General features: G+C 45.2%; 1 long non-coding RNA gene and 1 pseudogene across 1 annotated transcript in view; one reads left to right on the plus strand and one right to left on the minus strand.

Annotated features, from left to right (window-relative positions):
- The window catches only part of LOC147013492 (uncharacterized), a 48,421-nt gene that overhangs the window by 15,356 nt on the left and 6,323 nt on the right, over positions 1-26,742 (minus strand). The window lies entirely within an intron of this gene.
- LOC147013493 (uncharacterized) lies at positions 5,965-14,392 on the plus strand (annotated as a pseudogene).

A 26,742-nucleotide genomic window follows, 5' to 3' on the forward strand; every position in this document is an offset into this window, starting at 1 on the left:
TTTTACCCCGTACAGGCGAAGAGAAAAGCATTGTTAAGCAATTGGTTCACTTCTGTCTGTCTGTTTTTCTGTTTGTCCTTCTATCTGCAAACGTCAGTTTATGATCGAGAAACAACTTATTTAAATGTAATGTAATATTTTGAACATGAATCGGAAAAGAAACCTGCAGTTTAACAGTACTTTGGTTCTGAATTCGTCCCGATCACACATGCGCAAAGAGGAGTGAGATACTTTTTTTTTTTTTACTCTGTCTTCCTGTCTAGTAGTCAAACAAAATTGAAAATTATTCCAAAAAAGAAACTGACTGTTTTTAAAAACATCATAAAGCACACAAACAACAGGCATGAAAAACTAATGAAACGTGTTCGATAGGGCGGTGTATAAAACACTGCACCAACAACGGTAAACTTCTAGAATATCTTTTTCGATGAACTTTAAAATCTTCAATTCATTTAAATTGAATTATATACTTGAACACAAATCGGCTTTTTAGCACTTTCGAAAACTTTCCGTTAACCAGTACTTGGACCAAATATTAAGATATTTTACGTCATCACAACCAATTAAATTTGCTGCTCATAGACCCTGCCCATGTCCTCGTTCCTCAAGATTGCTCGGGGTAATGTGTTCTATAAGCTATAGTTAAATATGCCGATGATACACTAATTAGTAGGTTCCTACTGATCAACAAGGATGAACATGTGAACAAAGTTCAGCGATTTTTAGACTGTTGTGATGTCATCAATTAGTTCATAATGTCAACAACACAAAGGAAATGATTTTTCATCTTCGCCGCTCAGCAGATGGTCATGACACCTTGATTATATCCATGACCATAGTATAGAACAAGTTTCTGAACACAAGTATTGAGACACAGTAATAATAATAATAAGTGAAAACGACATAATATGTCACAGTCCCCATTGTTTTAGTAATTTTGCTGTATGGAGTTAAAGGGCTAGCCCATATTTATGTACAACTAAAATGAAAGCCAGTGTACCAGTCAGCCATCTTTGAGCAGATTGCAAAATAAAGTGAGGTGCACGTGTATGCTATCATGCCCTGTGCTTGTGCCAAGTTTGAACAAAATCAGACCATGCATGTCTGAGAAATGGTTGGGGACACATTTAAGTAACAAAATGGTCACCAGTTGGCCATGTTGGATCTGATATTTCAAAGAAAATGACGTGCTTATGTAAGTCGTTATTCCTTATATGTGTGCCAAGTTTGAACAAGATCGGTAAATGCATGTCTGAGAAATGGTTGAGGACGTGTTCAACGTCGGGGTGTTTTTTTACAACTAAAATGGCTGCCGGGCAGCCATCTTTGATCGCCTCATGAAACAAAATGATGTGCTCATGTATACCATCATGTGTTATCTTTGTGCCAAGTATGAATAAAATTGGTCCATACATGTCCGAGATTATGGTTGTGGACGCAAGCACACAAAAATCGAGACCAAATCCATAAGCCCCCGTTTCGGTCTAAGCCCAACAGGGGATAATAATACTGTTGTAGATTTCCACCCGTCTGGCGTGCAGACGACCGCCTTTATCCCAATTGCGGCCGCGCGTGCCCACCGAACGAGCAATCTAGTCGTAGCTTCTGGATCAACGCCAAAACCCAGCTACGGGTGTTTTTAACACACCATAAACCAGCCAATCCCTCTGTCCGCACTACAGGCTCGATCGCCGAATTGTCGATGTACCTAATTATTCGCGCAGACAGAGATACCAGGAGTTTATACCTCGATGGGGCCTGCACGAAAACGAGCCGCTTAAGCAGCTCATTCCGTATGCGATTGCCGAGCGGTTTGATATCGCCAAGTCCCATCGGACCAGATGTACGTTTTATTGGCTTATAATCAGCCAGCTAATATCCTGAACGCAATTATGGCAGTCAATGGCAGAAAGTGACACAACGAGCAGGTTAACATTCAAACAATAGGGGTATATATTTTAAATGCACATATGCAATGAATGGGGGGGGGGGGAATGGGGCAGGACACGAGCAAAAAGCCTATAGCTGAGTTCTATCATGTAATGTACAGCACTTAACAGTTTGTTACTTATGGAGAAGGCACCACAGACTTTCATGCAAAACCCCAGAAAGAAAGAACAGGCTCGTGAGCCTTTATTATTGCTCAGAGCCGGGATGACCGAAGTGGCTCCGGGAGACCGAGCGGGCTACCTGGCCACCCTCGTGGTGACTTGCTGGGTCCTGGTTCGGCGACCCTCGATGTCTGTGCCCGGACCCCCAAGCTCCGACTGGCTCCCTTGGTCGGCCGGCCTCCACTGCGGCCTGGTCTAGCCGACGACGCGTTGGAGGAGTGAATGGTTCTTGACTCAGGCCTCCTGGTCGCGCCGGCGAACCCCCAGCGAACCAACTGCCTGAACTCCGAACTCTCCAGCTCTCGTTGGGGCGACTCTCCACTCCCAACTCTCACCGACTCCGAGCTCCCCACACCAACTCAACTCTGGCGCTCTCCACACTGATTCAACTCTACTGCCTGACTCTGGACTCCAGGCTCCAGACTCTCTTTTGAAGGCACAGCCCAACTCAACTGCCTTTTCGGCCAGTGAACGCGGCTTTGTATCGTCGTCGGGGCGTTCGCCCTCCCTTCCTGGCACGCGGGTGAAAATTCCAGGAGTGTTCGATCGGATTGGCTCTTTAGTTGTTGCTGTAATAACCGTCATCCGTGTTTACGCCGTTCTGAGGGACCTGCCCCAACCGTCATTTCTGTTTCCTTCTTCGGGTGGCTTTCTGGGAGTGGTGTTTTTGTTTGTAGAGGAGGGTCGCTGTGTTGTGGAGATTGACGAGGTTGTTGAGATGCTGTTGTGGTGGTGGAGGTGGCATGGTTGTTGAGTTGTTCTTTATTGTTGTTGTTGCTGTTGTTATTGTTAAAATAAAGATAGAAAAGAATAACACTACCTCAAAGATGCACAGCCCGGCACACGAATAAATCCCGTTATACATTGGTGGGGAAATCTAACCTGGAATACACACTTACCGAAATAACTGACCTCTGGGGAACCTGAATGGTGTTCTGTGAATTTCCACAACCGTAACAATACCATTCCTTTCGCACCATAAAGGCACATAGCACTGCCGAGGAAGTTTCATTGGCAAGGAGTGCGATCCTGGACGGGTCACCACTCCGAAGCAGGTTACCCCAAATGGTTATTACCCTGGTACGCTGGTACTCATTTCACCGACCTCAGAAATATGACAGGCTGAGTCAACCCCACCTGGTGTTAATTCAATGGCCGACAGGGGCTCAAACTCAGGACCCTTAGGTCCCAAGTCAGCCACCTTAACCGCGAATCCAACACCAGGCTTCCAATTGTGAAACAGTAATTGATAACAGATTGAAATGGAGCAAGAATTCCCAAGTGTTGGCCGGCAAAGCAAATCAAAGATTGTACTTTTTAGAGAAATTGAAAGAGTTTCGTGTCGATAATGACATTTTGGTTCTTTTCTATCAGTCGTTGATTCAAAGTATTTTTACTTTCAATTTTGATGTGTATATTTGGTAATTTGGCAAAAGAGAATGTTAAGAAATTGGAAATACCCAGAATACTGCTCAGAGTGTGATACGGACAAACCTTCCCTTAATTTGTACATTGTATGAGAAACGTGCCGTGTTGAAGGTTCACAGGATAATACAAGATCCATCACATCCACTTCATGTTTGTTTTTAATTTAATCGTTCAGGTATTCATCTTCATGCTCCACTTACCTTGTGCTGTCGTTTTAGACTATCATTTATGCGAAATTAAATTTATATGTTTAATGCTAATGTGAAAAAGATGTAATGTTCCCTTTTTGTATTGAATTGCCAGTGGATGAAAAATTTCCATGTTTTACGTGGACAATTACAAAAAAAAACAACATTAAATGAATGGAAGGTACAACCTGTGTATGGAGGGTTCTTTCATTTATCTTTGAAAGAATATATGAATTTGATTCAATTTTTTCCCACCACAAACAGCAATTTTGGCGGCGTGCCTAGTTTTCATCTGCAGTCTGATGGAGTACTGCTCTCCCCTCTGGGCTGGTGCTCCTGCCTCGCACCTCGCTTCACGCTGTGGAAACCAAGACTTTTAGGATCATTGGTGTCTCCCGCAATGAAGCTGAATCTTTGGGTCTCCAACTCACTCACTCACCGGAGGCAGGTTGGTAGTCTTTCTGTCTTCTACCGTCTCCTCTCCGGCCTTGCCCACCCTGCTCTGTCTGTGATCTGCCCCCTATATTTCTGTTGGGTGCTCAAGGTCCAACAAAATCCCCCTTCGGGTGAAACTGCCAGAATCAAGAATCACTACTCACCTTCACTCTTTCATTCTTCTTTTTTTCCCTGCCTCTGGAACAAACTCCCACACTCTCTTCAATCCCACTCCTCCCTCCAGGTTATCAAAACAGCTGTTCACCACCATCTCTCATCTTCCCCCATCCAAAATCTTGATCTTTTCTACCTCCGTTAATCCACCCCAAACGACCTCCTTCAAATTCCATTTTCCTTCCTGAAAGTCCCTGTAATGTCCATCTTGTTCACCCCATGTACCTCACCCCATCCCTCTCCCTTCCACAGATATCCTATTGTCTCTCTTCCATATTTTGTGCTTCCCTCTTCCAAGACTCATGTCTCCTGCATTGTTATGTGTTCTCTGTGTTTGCTCTTATACGAGCCTCGACATGGTATAAAAAAACAAGCAAAAAAAATTTCCTTCCATGACGAGTACACAAGAAAACTTCGACACAGAAGGAGGACATTTGACCCATCATACACATGCCATATCCCCACCATCACACTACAATTATACAGTTAACTATAAGCGAGGTAGAATGAAGAACTGGTCTTGCTGGTGAAGGTAAGTGTCGATCTTGCTATAAGCAGGGTACCCGCCCACATTGTCATGTTCTTTTCAAACGTTCACAAGCTAGATGAGGATGTTGCAGCAATCTTTACATCCCCAACCGAAGGATGGCATGCTCCAGGATGCAGTGCCCATTGTTGGCACTATATTAGAATGATAGTTCTTAGAGTGAAGGTGCAACAGGATGATGCAGAGGTGGCACACTCACCTTTGAGTGGACCAGTCTGGGTTTGATTTTTGACTCGCCTCTCAATTGTCGGATTTAATCCAGATGCCACATGCTGATTTTTACTTTTTTGATGAAGTGGGTTTTAGGGTCCACACAATGTTTTTTTTTTAATTATTTTTTTCAACTTCAGAGTGCACTGAATAAGAATCTGCAGGGTGACATGTTATTACCAGCAGGTAAATTTGTTTTATTGATATTACCAAATGGCACCGTATATGCAAAAATAAATTGCCAAATATGCTGATTGTTACCTCCGTCACCTAAGGTGTATGGAGGTTATGTTTTTGCCGCAGTCTGTTTGTCTGTGAACAGGATATCCCAAAAGGTTATAGACAGATTCAGACGAAAAACTTGGTGGACAGAGTGGGTATGTGTCAATGGCAAATTGGTTCGATTTTGGTGAAGATCCAGATCAGGATCTGGATACCACAAGTTTTATTACGTGATTCTTCACCTTTCAGAGTGAGGGCCAAAAATGACATATAGCTTGATTTCTCAAAACGTTGTGGACAGATGACAAAACTTGGTGGATGAGGTGGGTAGGTGACAAGAACAAGCCAATTTGACTCTTATTTAGGTTCGGTTGCAGATCTGGCCTATCAGTGGGATACAAAACGTAAACTATTCAGCCTGGTGGAGGTATACGCTCTACCAAGTGCCGTTCCAGTTCTTATTGGATTTATCTGTCTGGAATATCCATATCAAGATACGTCTTGTACAATCTCAGATCGATAGAGAGACTCAAGCAAGAGATTCTACTAAAATTCCTCAAAGACAACCATGTGATGCATCACAACCCAGAAATATAAAATACAATGTGGTCTGTTATGTACATTGAATCAACATTCAGGAGGTGTGGACATGGTCCAGGTGGCCATCAATGGCATAACCATGAAGCCCACGCCACTAAAAAGATGGGCTCTGAGTCTCCAGATCTGCAATCAACTTGTCGATGAAGTCGCTGCAACGAAAGATGGCCAATCCCATTCAAAAGTTACTGTACATAAGGACGAGATGAAATCCCTTATCAAATCAGATGCTGAAGACAGGAACAAGATTCGTTTGAAGTTGGAATATTACATCGACCCTCTGGATCGTATAATACATCCCAATGGCATCATCAATATTGTGACTGGACGAAGAGGCTCAGTGCCAGTGACTGCTGATAAGTCGGTAGCTATTGGGAAAGACCAAATGGAAACATATGAAGATCGTTGACCTCAAGGTTTCCATCACTCTTTGCAGAGGAAGGTGGTGACCATGTCTGCGAAAAAGAATCATGTCAAAGTAGGGAAAGCAGATGTCTATGATATCAATCTGAAACACGATTAAAGCTGGAAATGAAGCAACTAAAAAACACAGATTGAACGTTCATACTCCACTGCCTCCACAAAGAGTTGTGCTTACAGTCACAGAAAATAAGATGTAATTGGTAGAGATTATCTGTCAAAATCTGAAGGAGAGAGGGAAGCAGTTCATAGTAATCATAGTAAACTTATTGTAGCAAGGCACGAAGACGTCCCTGTACAGATCCAGATCGGAGATTTGACAGATCGCAATGACCTAAGAACGTCCCATGAGGAGGCAGATGTCATCATTATTCAGCAAATGCTTAATTTGGTGCTGGGAGGGGCAAATTCCATGTAAGCCATCTGTGATGATATCCTGATGTATTCATCCTGTTAGTCCATTTCTACTCCACTTTGCAACTGACTTGTAGCATAGCAATGAGGGGCAGAAGCTGTGCAAGAATTACCATCAACATCAAAGCAACATCAGAGAAGCACGTAAATATTGCTTTGCTACTCTTGTGTGCACATGTATGAACAGGGTGTGATGGAGTCCCTTATTTGTTTGGAAATGGCAAGGGTACTGCCATAAAGACACTGAAAGCTGGAAAGAAACTAGAATATAATGCCAAGCTTGATGCTAATATGGATGATGTATTGGATGAAGCAACGTCTTTTATTGCTTCTTGTTATGGAGCACTTAATTATCAGAACATGTCCGAGGTCTGACACTACATATTGTCAACGAAGATGGCTAAACCTAAAGCTACCTACCTATGATCTATGACAAGCCTTTGAACAAAATGTTTTGATGTGTATTTGGTGCTCAGCATTAGATAGATCTAAACCCTGCTCCATTGAATCAAGTACATTTCAGGTTGGGCTCATGATGCAGAGACCAAGTGAGTTACAGAGACTAACCAGTTACACCACTAGTGAGGGGAATTAGCTCCATAGTGGGGCAATATCGTTACACGCTGGACAAAAGTGCCAAAAAATTTTTTGTGGCTACCTATGGACATACTTAATAAAGTAATCCCATGCTCCAAAATATCGGACCATATTGTTGCAAATTCGCGCCCGCCGGCGTGCGAGCGACCATGTAACTCGAATCGCGGCACGTCGCCCACCGGACGGACAATTCAGTCGTGACCCTCTCGGACTAACGCCGGGAACTAGTCACGGGTGGGCCTTTCGGCCTCACCACGATCGTGCCAATCGGCCCCCCGCGTGGGATAGGGTTGTTCGCCAAATTCGACCTACCTAAGTACCCACGCGCAGGGTAGACCGGGGGATCGCACCTCGCCGCAGGTCGACTCCGGACACGGGCCACTTAAGCGACCCATTCCATACTATCAGGATAACCGAGCGGTGTTATCGTCGACCTCGACGGTTCCGATTAATTATCGGGCGTATTAAGCTCACTACCAACCCTTTACGTGAAGCAAGATGGAGATTCAATTAAAGAAAAGACGAAGCAAAACGGGAAAACAGTTCAACATAATTCACATTTATTCCGCGGCACACGGAGAGCACACATATACAATTGCAAGAATTATGCACCAAAAGCAGATGTTACAAAAAAACACAACAATGCAGATCTACTACCGACGATGCGAGCACACGGCAACACTTACACAGTTTTACTTTACAGATGGCGCCGACAACACATTTACTCAAAAGCAAAAGAAAAGGGCCACCCTCAAAGACAAGGGGACAGACGGGGCCTGTGGGCCGCGAGATGGATCCTACCCGTGTCTTGTGATGAGCTGCAAATGTCGCGGCGCCCCGACTCCGCACTCCTTCGCGGGTTTCGTTGGCACTGCTTGGAGTGGGGTGGGAACGGGGCCCCCTTTTCGCACTATCTCAGCGCGTGGGGAAAAAAGGGGGGAATTGTTGATGCTCTGGGGAAAGAGGATAGCTGGCTTGCTTGGGTCCCGCGACGAGCGACTCCACTGCGATCTCGTCGCCGACCGCCATCTTCCTTGCCTTGGACCCGAGCTATTCGACCTCCTCCCCAATTCACCTCAGCCGACTGCAGCAAACCACCTCGACCGCGCTCCAGGCTTCAGGCTTCCCCTCTCTGCAGCTCCCCGACAGACTCCGAACCCCGACAGACTGCCACTCTCCAGACCCGACTTGACTGCCTCGACCTTTTCTCCAACTCTGACTGCCTCGAACTCCCTCCGACCCAAACCGACCAAATTCGCCCCGTGCTCGGCGCTTTATAGTCCGGCAGGAGAACCCATATGCAAATTTCTGGATCAGAACGAGCTCGGGGGTGGAGCCACGCTTGCCCATTGGACGGAGAAAAAGGGGCGTGAGTCTCCCCTGATCCTCGAATTTGCATATATCGATTCCACTCCGACGCGCCTGGAGGCGGGGCCAAACTGCCCCGCACTTGCTGATTGGACGGATCAGAAGTGGGCGTGTATCATTCCTGATCCGACTTCTCCTCGGAAAGGCATCGATTTGCACCCGCGGCTCGGCGCGCGTCCCGCACGAGGCCAGGAAAGCCTGACGCTCGGTGCCCACAAGCGGTGCGGGAATGGCCGCAGAAGGAGAGGCGAAGGTGGTGGAGGGTCTAAAGTGGCGGTCCCTGGCCACGGTGACGCTTGGAATGGTGGTGATGCGATGTTTGCGAGAGCGAGTTGTGAAGGTAAAGGTCGTGGCTGTTGGCGTTGTTGTTGTTGTGAAGCGGCGTTGCGGTTGGTGGTTGTTGTGTGATTGCGGTTGAGACGTGGTTGGTTCAAAATAAAGATAGAACAGAAAAACGGCTGTCTTAAAGGGTCGCAGCCTGAATGAATCACATTTATTCCCTCTAAACAACGGGTTTGGGGCTAACTACACATGTACTTACAGATATATCTCACCTCCAGGACCTGAATGGTGGTTTGCGAATTTCCTCAACCGCAACAATATTTTCATGTGATTATGGGTCAAAATCCAAGATGGTGGCCGAATGTTTTTTTAAAAATCGATAAATAATTATAACTTCCCTAATATTGGTCGTAAAAATATGTGTACACAATCTATTAGTAGGTAATGATGCCCAGGGAGTCGATTGGAACCATCAGATTTGGGATTAGATCACCAGGAACTACGATAATGGTCACATGTCGAAAAAATATGGGTCGCTCGATATGAAAATTGACAGTTCGCGTTACATACTGTATTTTAATGACTTTTTTGTTGCGCTCAAATAAGTTGTGTACATGTTGACTATCATTTTTCCTATATCATATGTTTATTTGTAGGCAAATTGATAATTTGATGATGCATATTTCACTTTGTCTAATGTCCTCATAGAAGATTCATCTGGAAGTAATTGTATATTATGTGGCGGTTGGATAATGTTTATTTTCTTTGTTACAGGTTGTAAACAGCCCTGAATCTACTGTTCAGTGAAACATCACACCATGGACTGGACAATTTGTGTCATTTGCCAGAACAGTAGATACACTTCACCTCTTTCATCTCCAAAGAACAGACAGAACCGCAATGCTGACGGCGTCTATAAGGACTTTCTTGACAATGTCAGAGAGCTCGAAGAGATAGGTGCATTGCCAGTCGATGTTGATTTTGGCGAACATGGCACCCCAGAATGTTTTGCAGAAAACAACGCTTCTTGGCATCGGGCATGCCACCAAAAGTTTAATAAAAGTAAACTTGAATGAGAGCTGAATAAAAAACATAAACAACAAGACGATGAAAAAGCTCCAGGTACCAGCGCATCCCAGCGATCAAAGCGACAGTCAACGGGATCAAGCAAGGACACTTGTTTATTCTGTGATGAGAGTGGCCCCAGAAAACTGCATGAATATGCAACTAAATGTGCAGAGTACAATTTAAAGTTAATGGCCACCGAAATGCAAGACGGCAAAGTACTTGCAAAAATACTATGTGGGGATCTGGTCTCAAATGAACTCAAGTACCATATAGAATGTCTGACAAAGTACCGAAATGACTATCGTGGTTACAGGCGACAGAATAGTCCAACAAGGGCCGACCAATGTGAGCTGAATCAACGAGCCAAAATTATCAATTCAAGAGTATTTGTTGAACTTGTAACGTACATGGAGGAATCTGCCGAGGAGGGGACGTACCTATTCAAACTGTCAAACATACACAACATGTTTGAGAAAAGACTTGGGGACTTTGGCATTGATACCACTATCAATAAAACACCCGGTTAAAAGAAAAACTCCTCAATCACTTCTCCCAGCTTGGACTTTGTGAGCAATCTGATGGAAAAAAACATAATCCTGGCATTCCCAGCAGGCATTCAGCAACTACTCAAAGACGCTTTCTTGTTCCATGATTATGACGAAGAAGCTAGGTTGTTTGCCAGAGTTGCCAAGATATGTAGGGAGGAAATCCTGAAAGAATTCAACCCTGGATGTCAGCAGAAGATTACGCCCAGTACAAGATTGTTAATATCCATGCTCATCAATGGCCCAAATTTAGCAGGTTCAGTAAATGACTCCCAAGCATGCCTGACACTCACACAGCTCTTGGTTCATAACTGCAAGAAGAAAGGAAATGTTGAGACAAAACATCAGCGTTACTCTCCAGACCGTGAACCACCAGTACCTTTATATGTTGGTTTAAACTTACATACTCAAACTAGGAGCAAGACACTAGTTGATCAAATGGCCAGCTTAGGGATAAGTGTGTCATACAAACATGTCATGCAACTTGAAAACGAACTTGCTGCCGCACAGTGTGAACAATATAGAAGCGATGGAGTAGTGTGTCCAAGCCAGTTGAGAAAAGATTTGTTCACAGTAAGTGCGTTAGACAATCTTGATCACATTCCGTCTTCAACGACAGCACAGGGATCCTTTCATGGAACGGGGATTAGCATCATTCAGCAGCCAACAAAAGACCATCCTGGGATTATGCGCAGTCAACCTGTTAGCTTGTCCAACACAACTTCAAATTCATCACAAAGTCTGGTTCTTCTGGATTCGTATTCTATTGTACCTGCTGTTTACATGAAACCCACAACAACAGAAGTACACCACAACGTCAGGTTTTGCTGATTACATAGAGAAAGCCAACGCCCAAGAGAAATGGTGGATTCAACATGCATCTGAACTACTGCAACAGGACTTGGTGCGAGAACAATCATTGTCATGAGCTGCATATCATGCATCACGTCAGCCTCAACCAAATGAATTGCCTGCAATCACAGCCTTATTGCCACTCTTTGTAGAGAAGGCTGACTCAGCTGCAATGGTCAAACACGGCATGAGCATCATATAGAGTATAACTCAATTTCTGAATCCTGGTCAGATACCAATTCTGGCATGCGACTGTCCGATCTTTGCCATGTGCAAGTACACACAGTGGAAATTTCCAACAACACATGGAGAAAATTTGATGGTCATCATGTTTGGAGGCCTACATCTGGAAAAGGCACTTTGGACTGTTCTTGGCGATATGTTAGATGCGTCTGGCTGGATAGATGCATTGACAGAGTCTGGTATAGCAATGGCAGGTACGGCGCAGTCATTCTTAAAAGTATCGCACATAACCCGAACTCACCATGCACATCAAGTGTTTGCTCTCGCTCTTGGAAATCTTCAACAAGAATCATTCATTGCAGCAAATGATACTGATACTGATGACGAGAAAGCCTTTGACAGTTGGAAGATGTCCATGACAGAGAAGAGCTCAACCTTTCAATATTGGGACCTGGTGCTGAGATTAGAAAAGACTGCACTAATTTTCGTTAGAGCCCATCGTGAATAGAACTTTCAACTCTATCGAGAGGTGCTGGATTCACGGATATCCCTGTTCTTTGTCCTGGATCACTACAATTACAGCAGATGGGTTAGCGTGCACATCCGGGATATGAATTCATTACCAGTCGGTGTTAAACAGGACCTTGAAAAGCACTGGGTGGTTGTCAAAGGCAGCCGCAGATTTTCCGCTATTCCAATAGATCAGGCCCATGAGCAGGAGAATGCGAAAGTAAAAGGAAAGGGTGGGGCCATAGGACTGACTGAAAAGCCTGAGCCCTTGAAGAGATGGATGATCGCTGGTCCTGAACAAGCTCGAGTGGTCACATCTTTTGAAAACGAATACTTGGCTTCCGACGATGCCGATCTTCAGTACCACCATCACGACCAAGGATTGTCAGCACAGAAGTTATTCCAGCAGCAAACAAACAACCTCATTCAGACGATCAATGGGTATGGAAATCCATTCTCTGATGACTGCCAAGAACTCTTGGTTCTTCATACACGTCAATGTGCCGACCAGGAAGTAGCTAACGCTATGAAAGGATTAGAAGCTCTTGGAAATGCTCAGTACAACATATTTAAAAAGGAGGTCTTCACAGAACAAAGCAAGTCTATTCACGAGTCAATCAAAAATAACAAACTGCATTTGCTCCAAACACCAAAACTAAAGAAAACCTCCAAAACGAAAGAGCTCACAGCCATTCGAAGTGATGCAAGCCTTTTTGGTCGACTGTACATCGCAAATCAACAGCGGGATGGAGATCTAGACATATTTTTCTCGCATGAAAATCAATTGTACCCTCCCAGTATGTCGGATCATGGAAAACTTCGGACGGGCACCAAGTCAGATTTGATTATTTGCATTGAAGTATTCGAACAAAGTGAACAAGACGAACTTCCAAGAACAGTGGACTGTAAGATATTTGATGGTGCTGTCCTAGCCCATACTTTGTCAGCTGCTACTGCTACTACCTTTGATGACAACGCACAGTCTATGTTCTTGCCGTTTCTTTTGCATGAGCTACAGTATGTCAGAGACAGGATAGATGTCGTCTGGGACCAATACTTACCAAGCAGCATCAAGGCATCCACAAGAGAACAAAGAGGCAGTGGTGTGCGCCTCAAGGTCAATCCAAGAACAAAGATACCTTCCAAGTGGAACAATTTCCTGTTGGATTCATCCAATAAAGATGAACTCTTCTCATTTTTGACACAGAAAGTGGCTGATGGCGACTGGCCTACTGAAAAAGGCATCTACATAACGAATGGCACTACAGTTGTTTCCAGAGGCACAAGTCATGTGATGTCAGACTGCACACACGAAGAAGCAGACAGCAGGATTGTGTTCCATATTGTACATGCTCTGCAGCACAGGGCCAAGAAAGTACAAGTGCGTACGGTTGACACAGATGTGCTTGTGATCCTTGTCGGCCATTTCTTCGATCTGCTGGAACTGCAACCTGACCTGGAGCTCTGTGTAGCATTTGGCGTTGGCAAAAACTTTTGTGTTCACAGCATCAACGCCATATCTGTAAGCCTTGGAGAAAGGATCGCTCGGGCACTTCCTGTATTCCACGCATTTTCAGGGAGTGATACCACCTCGTATTTCTTCCGGAAGGGCAAAAAAAGTGCCTGGCAATCATGGAAAAGCTACCCTTTGGTTACTGAAGCCTTCCTCGTCATCTGGAATCATCCCTTTGAAACGATGGATACTGGATCACCTCAATTTAAACACCTTGAACGCTTCACAATCGTCATGTATGACAAAACAAGCAATGACGCCAACATAAATGATGCGAGGCGGGAGTTGTTCTCCAAGAAAAGCAGACCTCTTAAAAATATTCCACCAACTAAGGTACTTAGTACTTAGGGTATTAAGCAGAATGCTTGAATTAAATAGCAAGATTGAAATTTAGTGTATACCCAATCAGTTTGTCTTATAGCAATGTACATACTACTTTGTTGCAGGATGCACTGGTACAACATGTCAAGAGAGTTATCCTTCAGGCTGGAATTTGGTCAGCAAGTCGGCAGGCCCACGTTATCATACCGTCGACTGAAGCATTTGGATGGAGTCTACAGGCTGACCAATGGGAACCAATTTGGATAACAATACCAGAAGCTGCAAAAGCTTGCACTGAACTTATCAAATGTGGCTGTAAATCCGAGCGTGGTTGTCGCATCTGCAAATGTATCAAATCTGGGCTGAACTGTACTGACCTATGTAGCTGCAATTACGAAAAGAACTAACTTGCTTGTGTTCATTAGTGTACATCATATACACATGTACATGATATAATGGTTCAGTTTTTATTGAAATATGTATCCAGCAAAGTATGTCTCATATAACAAATGTGTCTCACGAAACGTCAATGTTCGTATCGAGCGACCCATATTTTTTCTACATGTCACCATTATCTTAGTTCCTGATGATCTAATCCCAAATATGATGGTTCCAATCGACTCCCTGGGCATCATTACCTACAAATAGATAGTTTACACATATTTTTTAACAACCAATATTAGCGAGGTTATAATTATTTATCGATTTTTTTTTTAATTTTTCGGCCGCCATCTTGGATTTCGACCCATAATCACATGAAAATATGGTCAGATTTTTTTGGAGCATGGAATGTTTTTATCAAGTAAGTCCATAGGTAACCACAAAAAAATTGGCACTTTTGTCCAGCGTGTAACGATGTTTTCGCTTATTCCCCTCACTATACCTGCTGATGCTTCACCAGCACCTACCGAAGCTCATGAGAAGATGATTAGATGTGGATTTTCCACAGATCGCCCATGTTCAACAGCACGGTGTTGCTGCTCAGCAGCTAAATGATCATGTTCAATGTTTTGCAAGTGTCATGATGAAGCCCCATGCCAAAACAAACACACAAAGGCAGCTTATAGTTGTGAGGATGAAAATGTTGAAGAAGTTGATAACATCGAGAATGACTAATTGGAGGAAGTGGGCAACTTACGTGATGTAATTTGGTTAATATCACAATATGATTGTGCTTGAATTATTGACCCCAGATTGTACACAACATAGTGCACTATTTTCATGCTTAATACTCATGTGTACATCTGAGTTTATATGGCATTATTGCTAAAGTTCAAGGTAAAGCATTGAATTTCATGTTGAATATATAAAATATGTTCCTGACACATGAATATATATATTTGGGAGAGAATAAGTATAAAAATATTCTAAATATATTTGAATTTTCAAGCAATGTATTCAAGAAGAAATGTTGATACATGTACTTTGCAGATGGTATGCCAGTGCCCACATACATCCTTGTTAGTGTGTTATAACTTCCTTATCTAGATGTTATCATGTACAAAGGTAATACCAATAAATTATAATCAAGAAAAGCATTCCAAAGCAATGCTATTTGCCATATATAATCAATTCCTCCAGTGCTCTTCTAGCCGAAGAAGCTGCATAAAGCAACCATAAAAGGCAACGCAAGATTAGCCCTTTGCTCTTTCAAACCCTTCCCAGAGTTCCTCCACAGCTGTAAAGACGTTCACAAACAGGACACACGTGAGAATCCCAATGCTACACACCCCCTTAGCTGCCAAACCAGTTTCATCGCTTATTGGTGAATCATCAGCAACAGAGCAGCCAAAAACAAGTTTTTGAAGCGTTTCTCTTGGCTGAAATGTTTCTTTCTGCACTGTCACTGATGATTCACCAGCAAGCAATAAAAACAGTCCAGCAGCTGAGGGGTGTGTAGCATTGGGATTCTCATGTGTGTACTATTTGTGAATGTCTTTATAACTGTGGAGGAACTCTGGGAAGGGTTTGAAACAGCAAAGGGCTTACCTTGTGTAGCCTTTAATGGTTACTTTATGCAGCTTTCTTTGGCTCGAAGAGTATGGGAGGAGTCGATTTATTTATATAATCCTAGCCACCAGGGTTTAATTGATCAAATGAGAGCTAATTGGTTATTCCCTCCATTCACAGGTGAGAAATGTGAGTGGGTCTCTTTTTTTATATACATATACCAGCAAACACAACCCATCGCTTCGCTGATGGGAATATTAAGGGGGGTGGGGAGGGGGGGTAGACGAATAAGAAAGAGAGGTGAGAGGAGAGGGAGAGGAGGGAGGAGGGAGGGGGGAGGGGGAGGGAGGGAGGAGGGAGGGAGGAGGGAGGGAGGAGGAGGGAGGGAGGGGGAGGGAGGGAGGAGGGAGGGGGAGGGAGGGAGGAGGAGGGGAGGGAGGAGGAGGGAGGGGGAGGGGAGGGGGAGGGGGAGGGGAGGGGGGAGAGGAGGGAGGGGGAGGAGGGAGAGGAGGGAGGGGAGGAGGGAGGAGGGAGGAGGGAGGGAGAGCGGAGGAGGGAGGGGAGGGGAGGGTGGAGGGGAGGGGAGGGGAGGATGGAGGGGAGGGTGGAGGGGAGGGTGGAGGGGAGGGGAGGGTGGAAGGAGGGGGAATCGAGGAGGGGTGGGGAAGTGAGGAGGGGGTAGGGGAGTGAGGAGGGGTGCGGAGAGGGAAGGCAGTGCGAGGGGAGCCCAAGGTAAGGCAATATGGGGGGAGGGTCCGTCAAACATACCTACCATTTGGACACGTCTGGAGAAAACAACCGTCCCAACAATCATCATCCAGATACGTTAAGGTAAGACAGTGTGAGGGGCAGGTTCGGCTGGACATAACCACCGTCCGGACAATGGGTATACGAAGGAGGGGGGGAGAAGAAGAGGGGAGGAGCAAGCAGGAAGGGAGACCGAGTAGGTGTGGGTGGGTGAGGAAGTGGGGGGGGGGGCGACGAATGTTCAGGGAGGGGGGCGGGGTGGGGGAGTGAGGAGGGGTGGGGGAGTGAGGAGAGATGGGGGGTGAGGAGAGGTGGGGCAGCAAGGAGGGGTGGGGGAGCAAGGAGAGGTGGGGGAGCAAGGAGGGTAGGGGAAGGGAAGGCAGATTGAAGAGAGGGGTAAGTATTGTGAGAGGTGGGGAGGGGAGGGTAAAGCATGGTGAGGGGAGGGAAAGGGAAGGCAGTGTGAGAGGAGGGTCCGTCCAGACATAACCACCATCGGACATGTCCGGAGATGACCATCGTCTGGACAGGTCTGGAGATAACTACTGTCTGGACACATCGAGAGCTAACTACTGCATGGACATGTCCGGAGACACCATCCGGACACGTCCAGAGATAACCACCGTCTGGACGATGGGTAAACTAAGGGGGGGGGAGAAGAAGAGGGGAGGGGAGGAGAGAGTGGTTGAGGAGGTTGGGAGACTGAGGAGGGGTGGAGAAGTGAAGAAGCAGGGGGAGCGAGGAGGGGTGGTGAGCAAGGAGGGGCGGTGAGCGAGGAGGGGTGGGGGAGCATGGAGGGGTGGGGGAGCGAGGAGGGGTGGGGGAGCGAGGAAGGAGGGGGAGCAAGGAAGGAGGGGGAGCAAGGAAGGAGGGGTGGGAAGTGAGGAAGGAGGGGTGTGGGCGAGGAAGGAGGGAGAGTGAGGAAGGAGGGGGAGCGAGTGGGGAGTGAGGCAGGAGGGGGATGGGTGGGGGAGTGAGGCGGGGTGATGGAGTGAGGAAGGAGGGGTGTTGGAGTGAGGAAGGAGGGGGGTTGCAGTGAGGAAGGAGGGGGAAGTGAGGAGGGGTCGGGGAGTGAGGAGGGGTCGGGGAGTGAGGAGGGGTGGTGGAGTGAGGAGGGGTACAGGAGTGAGGAGGGGTACAGGAGTGAGGGGGGACATCCGAACATAACCACCATCAAGATATGTCAAGGAAAGGCAGTGTGAGGGAAGGGTCCTTCTGGACATAAGCACTGCCTGGACACATCCAGAGTTGACCACCGTACGGGCATGTTCGGAGATGACCACCATCCAGACAGGGGGTATTCTAAGGGGGGGGGGGGGGGGAGAAGAAGAGGGGAGGAGAGAGAGAAGGGTTGAGGAGTGAAGAGGGGTGGGGGAGCTAGGAGGGGTGGTGGAGTGAGGAGGGGTGGTAGAGTGAGGTGGGGTGGTGGAGTGAGGAGGGATGTGGGAAGGTAAGGCTGCATGAAGGGAGGAGTAAGAAGTGTGAGGGGTGGGGAAGGGAGTGAAATGCAGCGTGAAGGGAGGGCAAGGGAAGGCAGCGTGAGGGGAAGGTCCATCCGGATATAACCTGCATAGATAACCACCATCCAAATATTTGTGGAGATAACCACCATCCGGGAATAACTACCATCCAGATACATTCAGAGACAGAAAAAAAGAGAGAGGTGTAGGAGGATGCTGCACTGTATTAGGAGGGGTGAAGCGAAGATGGGACAAAGAGAGAGGGGTGGGTGTAGGGGGGAGGGCGGGGAGTTAGCAGAGAATATGTTATGCTTTATGACACACACACCCACACACACACACACACACACACACACACACACACACACACACACACACACACACACACACACACACACACCATGTGACAGGTGGAAAAAATTTGGCTCTGTAATTTAGAAAACACATAATCTGGCTACGTACAGCTTGGAAATCAGGTGCTATCAAATATATTTTGTTTTGAAACTCACAAAGAGAAACCATATAACCTCTGGATAGCACTGTGCTGTCATATAAAATATCCAATTGCTTTAGAAACAGTCACGAGGACAAGAAAATGTGATCACTCGTACACTGCTGCAGTTAAATATTGAAACCTGCAAGATACGTGATGAAACTTTGCTACCACGTTGCCCGCGTAACCAAGCATGCAGGCATACACACACCTGCAGAGAGTCCCTAAATTACAGATCCAAATATACCCATGATGTACCTTTACCTTGTAGCAACTGCTGACTGTACATCCCGATCAGGACACAAACTGTACCACCGTTCACTGTGGGGTAAGCGGTTTAAGCACTCAAGCAAGCACTCCATTTAAATGGTTGGCAAGCGATAGCTCTGTCCGAATGTCCAACCTATGTCTGAATTTGACAAATGAACATGTTTTTTTCGCAATCATAACTGCTGCTAAGTTCAATTCTGAAGGTTAAATTTTGTAATTCAGCTTAGTTTAAGAGATTCTCAAGGTTATGGCATGTGTGGAAATGAAATAAAGCCACGAATGCTGGTGTCTCTGGGCATTTATAATATAAGCATTGCAATATATCCAGAGATTTGTAGGTATCGATAATATGAGTGAGGAAAGTGAAAAAAAACAACTTTATCATTAAGAAATTGTTGTGGCCTGTTCCAAGTCAAGACATACTTGAGCAGACCAAAAAACATGGTGGCTTCAGACCCCAGTGAGGTAACCCAGAATACGCCTTAAGAACCTAGAGACTGAGGTGGTCGAGGAAGCGCCTGAAAAAGCATATCATTAAAAAAGTCCATTAATTATCTTCAAAAGGAGTGTTTTAATTAATCGAAACACCTAATTTTCACTCTTGCACTTCCTTGGAGTTCCCTTGATGTGCATGCAAAATTTCAGGCTGCTTGGTTTCATGGTTTTGTAGTTATGGAGGAGACAGACACACTGACACATACTGACATTTATTAGTACAGATGAGATATGTTTGTGTCACAAATTTTTATCAAAGGTGGCCAAACATATCTTCGTCAAACTTTCAGAGGTGCATCCGTGAATGCCAGGGAATGTTGTAGGCAAAAAGAAAATTGAAAATTTGGAAAAAAAAGTTGGATATTTTTTTCAATCAGTCTATAGTGCCAAATAGTACTGCAGCATAGCAAACCAATTGTTCGACTTTTCCTAAAAGCACCAAAATTGGTACATATGTTGACTAATGTATTCTGAACAATTCTGGATATGGAGACACTCGATATTTTGCCTTGGTTAGCTTTGGCGGCCATTTTCCAAAATGGCCACCATTCTACTTTAACAAATGGGATATCTGTCATTGTTATTCTCTTTGTAGGTTTACAATGATCTACAATGAGTTCAAGGCAGGCTACTTCACAGTGCAAAAGACCAAGAGGGCATTCTCAGAACTTCCTCTTGACCAAGCGCATGAACAAAACAATGCCCGTGTCAAGGGTGACAGAGGTGCCGTTGGCCTGACGGACAATCCCAGTGCTCTGAGGCGCTGGATGGTCGCCGGACCCAAGGTGGCCAGAGTGATCATGGAGTTTGAGGAGGCGAACATGCATCCAAATGTCAATGAGGAGACACGTCACCATGAAGAAACACTACGTGCACAGGAAGCATTTGCCAAAGATGTACAATCACTTGTGGCTGTCATTGAAGAGCTGGGGAATCCCTTCGAGGAGGATAGTTCCAGATTTGCTGGTCCGAGACACCAAGGAGATTGCCGATCCTGCAGTGATTGAAACAGTTCGCAATGCCAAGCAGATTGGACAAGAACAGTTTCAGGCATACTCAAAGGATTGCCTCATCAACAGAACCAAGACTATTGACGAACCTATAAAGAGGAACAAACTCCCCCTCTTCGGAACAGACAGAAGACCAAAAGCACCCAAAGGAAAGGAAGCATCTGTGAAGAATGATATGGCCTTATTTACAAGGCTCTACATAGGCTGCCAAAACCGCGATGAGAACCTGGACGAGTTCTTCCGTCATGAAAATCAAGCATGCCCTCCCGCGTTATCTGATACAGGTAAGCTACACCTGGGTAGCAAAAGCGACTTGCTGGTGTGCCTTGAAGGTGTTGCTGAAGCTCAGTCTGATGCGCCTGCTGTCACTTCTGTTGTCCTTGACGGTGCCGTCATCATGCAGATGTTGAAGCCTGGCACTGCCAAGACATTTGAAGAATATGCCCACCAAGTCTTCATCCCATACGTCGAGGGGCAGCTGCGTCGTGCTTCACGTCTCGAACTCATTTGGGATAGCTACAAAGATGGCTCCTTGAAGACGGCGACAAGGGAGAAATGAGGAAAAGGTGTGCGATGGCATGTGGTGAGCACCGCAGCCATACCAGGAAACTGGCAGAGTTTCCTATGTGTCGACACAAACAAGGTGGAGCTCTTCACCTTCCTGTCCGATGTGCTGGTGCAGTCCTTCCATGACGAGGCAAAGGAGCTGGTAGTCACTGATGGTGAAGCAGTCATCTGCCTTCCAAGTCAGGAAGATGAAAGCTCTCTGGCTCCATGTGGTCAAGAAGAGGCAGACACTCGCATCATGCTACATGTGGCCCATGCTGCAGAACATGACCACCGTCGGATTCAAGTTCGAACCGTAGACACCGACATCGTCGTCTTGGCGGTGATGGTAGCCCAGGCACTACCATGCATGGATAAACTCTGGATTGCCTTTGGGACGGGCAAGAACTACCACTACATCCCTGCCCATGAAATAGCTGCCTCCCTCGGTCCACAGAAGGCACGTGCCCTCCTTGTCTTCCACGCCATGACCAGATGTGACACGGTATCAGCATTAGTGGGGCATGGGAAGAAATCTGCCTGGGCCACATGGAACTCGTTTCCAGAACTGACAGATTCTCTTGTGACCCTGACCACCATGCTAGTCAACATCCAGGATGACACAATCCACTGCATTGAAAGGTTTGTGGTGCTCCTCTATGACCGCACCAGTCCATATACGGATGTCAACGAGGCCAGAAAGAAACTTCGCCAAGAGGAACCCCGTCCAGCGCATCCCACCTCCCTACGATGCTTTGGAACAGCATGTGAAGAGATCAGTCTTCCAGGGTGGCTATGTCTGGGGGCAGGTCTTGGTCCCTCAACCCATGTTTCCATCACCAACAAGCTGGGGCTGGCGGCAAACAGAGGATGAGTCCTACGAACCGCTCTGGACCACACTCCCTGAGGCTTCAAAAAGCTGCTTCGAGATTGTGTCGTGCGGCTGCAAAAAATGCTGTAGAAACTGCTGCAAATGCAAGAAGGCTAATCTGCAATGCACTGGACTGTGTACTTGTGAAGGGGAATGCCAGTAGACAGACGCAGTAGACACAGACTGAGATATCGGCCAAGCTTAGAATGTGCAAATGCAAAGTCACATTGCTTGTAAAAGTGTTGACTTCTTGATCTAGAGCCAGTACACTTGAGCTCAGAAACTCATATTGTACTAGACTGATGTATGTGTGTACCATGTGTCCTCGTAGAATGGTAGTAGACAGTAAACCGTAGCCGCTTCAAAGTGAAGTGTGCAATTATTTGACTACATTTTCTGAGTTTTTCATTATCATGATTATCAGTTCTCTTTTCAAAAGAGTTAAGTATGTAATCTATAATGCAATTTTTGTTGATTCCAAACCCATTGAATGTGATGAATATCATTTGACTCTTGTTCTCCAGGCAATAATGGGTACTTTTCAGTGAAAAGTTTCATGAGGGCAGCAATTTACAAATCAAATAATGGCTTTTTTTACTGAAAATACTGGCTCATAATATTTGAATATGCTTTTTCATGGTCAATTTACTGAATTTTACACTTTCCTTATATCTACCACCAATACAATAAGAAAATAAGAGCATATAGCCAATTTTGCTAAAGTAGAATGGCGGCCATTTTGGAAATTGGTCGCCGAAGCTGACCAAGGCACAATCTCGGGTGGCTCCATATCTAGAATTGTTCGGAATACATTATTCTACATGTGTCCCAATTTTGGTGCTTTTATGCAAATTTGAACAATTGATCTGAAATATCAGACTACGCTACAGGACTATAAGCCTTTGTTGCTATGTTAAAGGCAATATTAAATAATCTCCATCCCCATTCCTTAATGTGTGGAGGGAAGTGTTTTCGGCCACCACAAAAAAAAAAATCGAAAAAAAAAAAAATCAAAATTTTATTTCTTCATTCGACTTTTACCATCTCCTCTATAAAAGGCGCCATTCGTGCCTGCGACCGTCTGAGTTTCACCCATTGTTGGACAGTTCACCTGACTTCACCCACAATTTCAACCTGAAAAAAAATCTTATGGCTATCATGTTAGTTCTTACTGCTATGCAAAGCCAGACATCTTCAGAGCGGTCATATTCACAATCGCCATGCCCTGCCTATAAGTTTTCCCTTCAGTGTAAAACGACCAAAGAGATAGTTAAAAGTATTTTGAGCTGATAGGTGTCATGGGCCTTGTGAATATAGGCATCAGCGATCGAGGCAGCACTCTTTTGTTTATACACTGTCCAAATAACTGTGGCATTCTCTCAAGCAGGACTTTTACCGCGTAGGTTATGCAGGTCCTTGTTATTACTTCCAACTATTTTGTCTTAAACGATTCGACCAGGAGACCGTAGAACCAATGTCATTATAAAAGCCTTTATTTGAAGACTTCCGGGAATCTCATGACATTGTGCCATTATTTCCTTTTAATGATGTGCATATATGCAACAGGAAGAAGATAATTGGTTTCAGGTCTTGTGGTCACTTAACAGATGCAATTCCATGGGGTTTCTGAGTATCTCGGAGATTGTGAGTTGGACAGGCGACTGTGATGAGCCATGACATGTAGGAGCTGTTTCAATCGTGGTTTCTGTGAAGTCAGTGAACGCATGATAGGGGAGGGGGAAGCATTAAATATTCCGCTGTTTTGATGTGGGAATGCCTGTTTGCTTGTAAAAGTTAGGGGAAGGTGAGAAGGGGAGGACAGAGTTGGAGTTGGAGTGGGGGGGGAGCACATATGGGGCAGAGTTGAGAGGGGAGGTTGAGGCTTTGGTGGGGTGGTTGAGGACTCTCAGTTGGAGTGGTGGTTGGGGAGTTGTGGTGGGGTGGGGGGAGTGGGTTTGAAGGCTTGAAATTGGGAGGGGATTGACACCTTAGGGTTGGGAGGGGGAGGCTGAGGCTTTGGTGTGGGAGACGGAGGAGTTTTTGTGGGGGAGTGGTGAGTTAGGACGTCAGAGTGGGGGGGGGGGGAAATCAACATTAACAAGGCAACAGAGGCTGCCAATGTTTTGCAACAGTATCATCAAATTGTCTGGGATGAATGCACATTGTCACACAAACTGGCCTTACAAGCACTGGAGTGAAACCTACAGTACATGAGAGAAAACAGCATACTCATGGGTGGTGTGACTTCCACCAGACATTTACAGTAATTATCTGTGGCACTCCAGCAGATGAGATGAATGCATGCTTGAAAGCCTGTGGAGGGATGTTGAAAAGATGTGCTTGCAAACCAACATGTGTGTTCATCTGCAAGGAGATCAAACAGCTGGAGCATCTGCAGCACTTCTCCTGCAGATGAGCAACGGCCAAGTACCTGTTGTTCCTGCTGATGGCAAAATTTCCATCCCTGCAGGCTGCGAAAACGTTGTATGTACAGTGGAACAACCAGTGTTCAAGGTCTGCTCAAATCTAGAAGTAAACAACATGAATCCTCAATGGCTATGTTAAAGAGCCATACATCTTCACACCAACGAATGACTCAGTGAACATCATCATTCACAAAGCGTTAGCAAAGATACCTTGCCAGGAGCAGTCTTCCAAGTCACTGGAGACTGTTGTTGACAGTGATCAAGCAGTTCAATATCCAACAGAATTATTGAATTCACGAGCACCACCAGGGATGCTTCCACACAATCTTCCATTGAAGATTGGTACACCAATCATGTTGCTGTGAAACCTGGACCCACCAAATCTATGAAAAGGAACCAGGCTTCCTGTGAAGAAGCTAATGTCACATGTTTTTGAGGCCACCATTAATATTGGAAGTGCCAAAGAAGAAGACGTTTTCATTCCCAGAATACCTCTCACCCACAGATACACCTTTCGATTTTAAGAGACTTCAATTTCCCAACAGACTCAGATTTGGTATGCCCATAAACAAGGACCAGGGGCAATCACTCAACGTTGCTGGCCTTAACATGGAGATGCCATGCTTCTCACATGGACAACTTTATGTGGAATGTTCAAGAGTTGGACATCCAAAGAACCTCTTCATCCTCACCTCAAATGGCAAAACTGTGAATGTTGCACATCCCAAGGCTCTGCAATAATACACTGACGTCATGAATATGTCGAAGTCACTGACTTGACATTTGTGATGGATTCAGATTTGGATGTAATTGCTTCTCAATTATATTTGCCCTCATTTCAAATTTGTTAATGTTCTTTATCTCTTACCTGGGCAAGTTATTTTTATTTTATTTTTTATCACATGTTCTTTTTCACTTACTCCAGCTAGTATTTGATAAAATACATGAAAGGTGAATTTTCTTACATGCAATTATATGGAATTGCATTACACCAAGTAGAATGGTACTTATGCCAGGTGTTGACTTAATGGTTAGGGGGGGTGGGCTTGGGATCCTGAGTTCAAATCCCGCTTTGCTGTTGAATTAATACCAGGTGGGGTTGATTCTGCCTGTCATACTTCTGAGGTCAGTAAAACGAGTGCCAGCTTGCTGGTATCCTGTGTCGGAGTGGCGACCCGTCCTGGATTGTGCCCAATAGCTAAGGAAACTGCTTAGGCAGCACGAACGGTATGCAGAGAGTATGGTCCCAATGGATGAATGGAGCGGCACTCGGTCAAGTGTATACCACTGCCAGGCTGAACAGTTTACGTTTTGTATTCCACTGATAGGCTGTATCTGAATCCGGATCTTAACCAAAATTGAATCGGCTTGTTCTTGTCACCTAACCAACTCATCCACCAAGTTTTGTCATAATCCGTCCACAACTTTTTAAGATGTCATGCTATATATCGTTTTTGGTTCTACTTCTCAATTGCGATGAATCACTTGCAAAATTAAAAAATTCTCGAATCCGGATCCAGATTCGGATTTTCACCAAAATCTAATCAATTCGTCCTTGTCGCACACCCAAATTGTGCACCATGATTCGTCCAAATCTATCCACAACTTTTTGAGATATCCTAGTCACAGATAGACAGACAGACAGACAGATGGGGATGAAAACATAACTTTTGGTGGCGAAGGTAATAAATGGACTAGCTACCTTCATTTGAGCATAAACCTACGTACACCAAACTACACCTCATTGTTTCTAGCATAACTCACAATCTCCCCACTGAATTTGAAAGAGATTGATATATAATATACTTCATATAGTTATTGGGCACCCCTGTATAGGGGTGGACGCGCTGAGTTGTAATGAGTGAGTGCCTCACCCCTCAATACAAAAAATTAGGGCAATAAAAATAAATTTCCCCAAGGGTGACAATATGTCATTGGGTGATTTGTGTCAGCAGACACTGAAGGTTAGAAAACCATCAAAAACATACCTTTCGTGGTTTGGCATCCGGCCAAGTTGGTTTCACTGGCAGGGCGTTGCATCACAAGGGTGCATCGTCCTTCGAATGCACGTTAAGCCGGGTGTCCTGCACTTTAGCATCAGTTGATTGACGTTTAAAGATCCCACGGTGTCTTTCACAAAGACGAGGCGGCGAGTTATCCCATACCTTACCCCAAATTATTAGCCGTTTATCACTAAAACTGTATTTACATCCCATGCAGAAGGGAGCTGGGTTTTTTGGCATCTCAAAGGCAAAGGGTTTGGGAAAATAATAAAAATAAAAATTCAACACCGTGTTCCCACATGTGCACACCTGCAATAGGTGGGGTTTTAAAAAGAAAACAAAAAAACAAGAAACGCTCGTTTGGCTTCTTTTCCAGGAAACAAAACAAATCAAAGAATGTTCCATTTCCCACGTGACCTTAACGGTGCATGATCCCCGTGAAGTTTTGGCAAAGTTAACATCTCTGTCCTCAATCATCGTCTGCAT

This window comes from Eptatretus burgeri, chromosome 14 (genome assembly GCF_056783735.1).
Source record: "Eptatretus burgeri isolate ZD-2024b chromosome 14, Ebu_testis_v1, whole genome shotgun sequence".
In the NCBI taxonomy this organism is placed as follows: domain Eukaryota; kingdom Metazoa; phylum Chordata; class Myxini; order Myxiniformes; family Myxinidae; genus Eptatretus; species Eptatretus burgeri.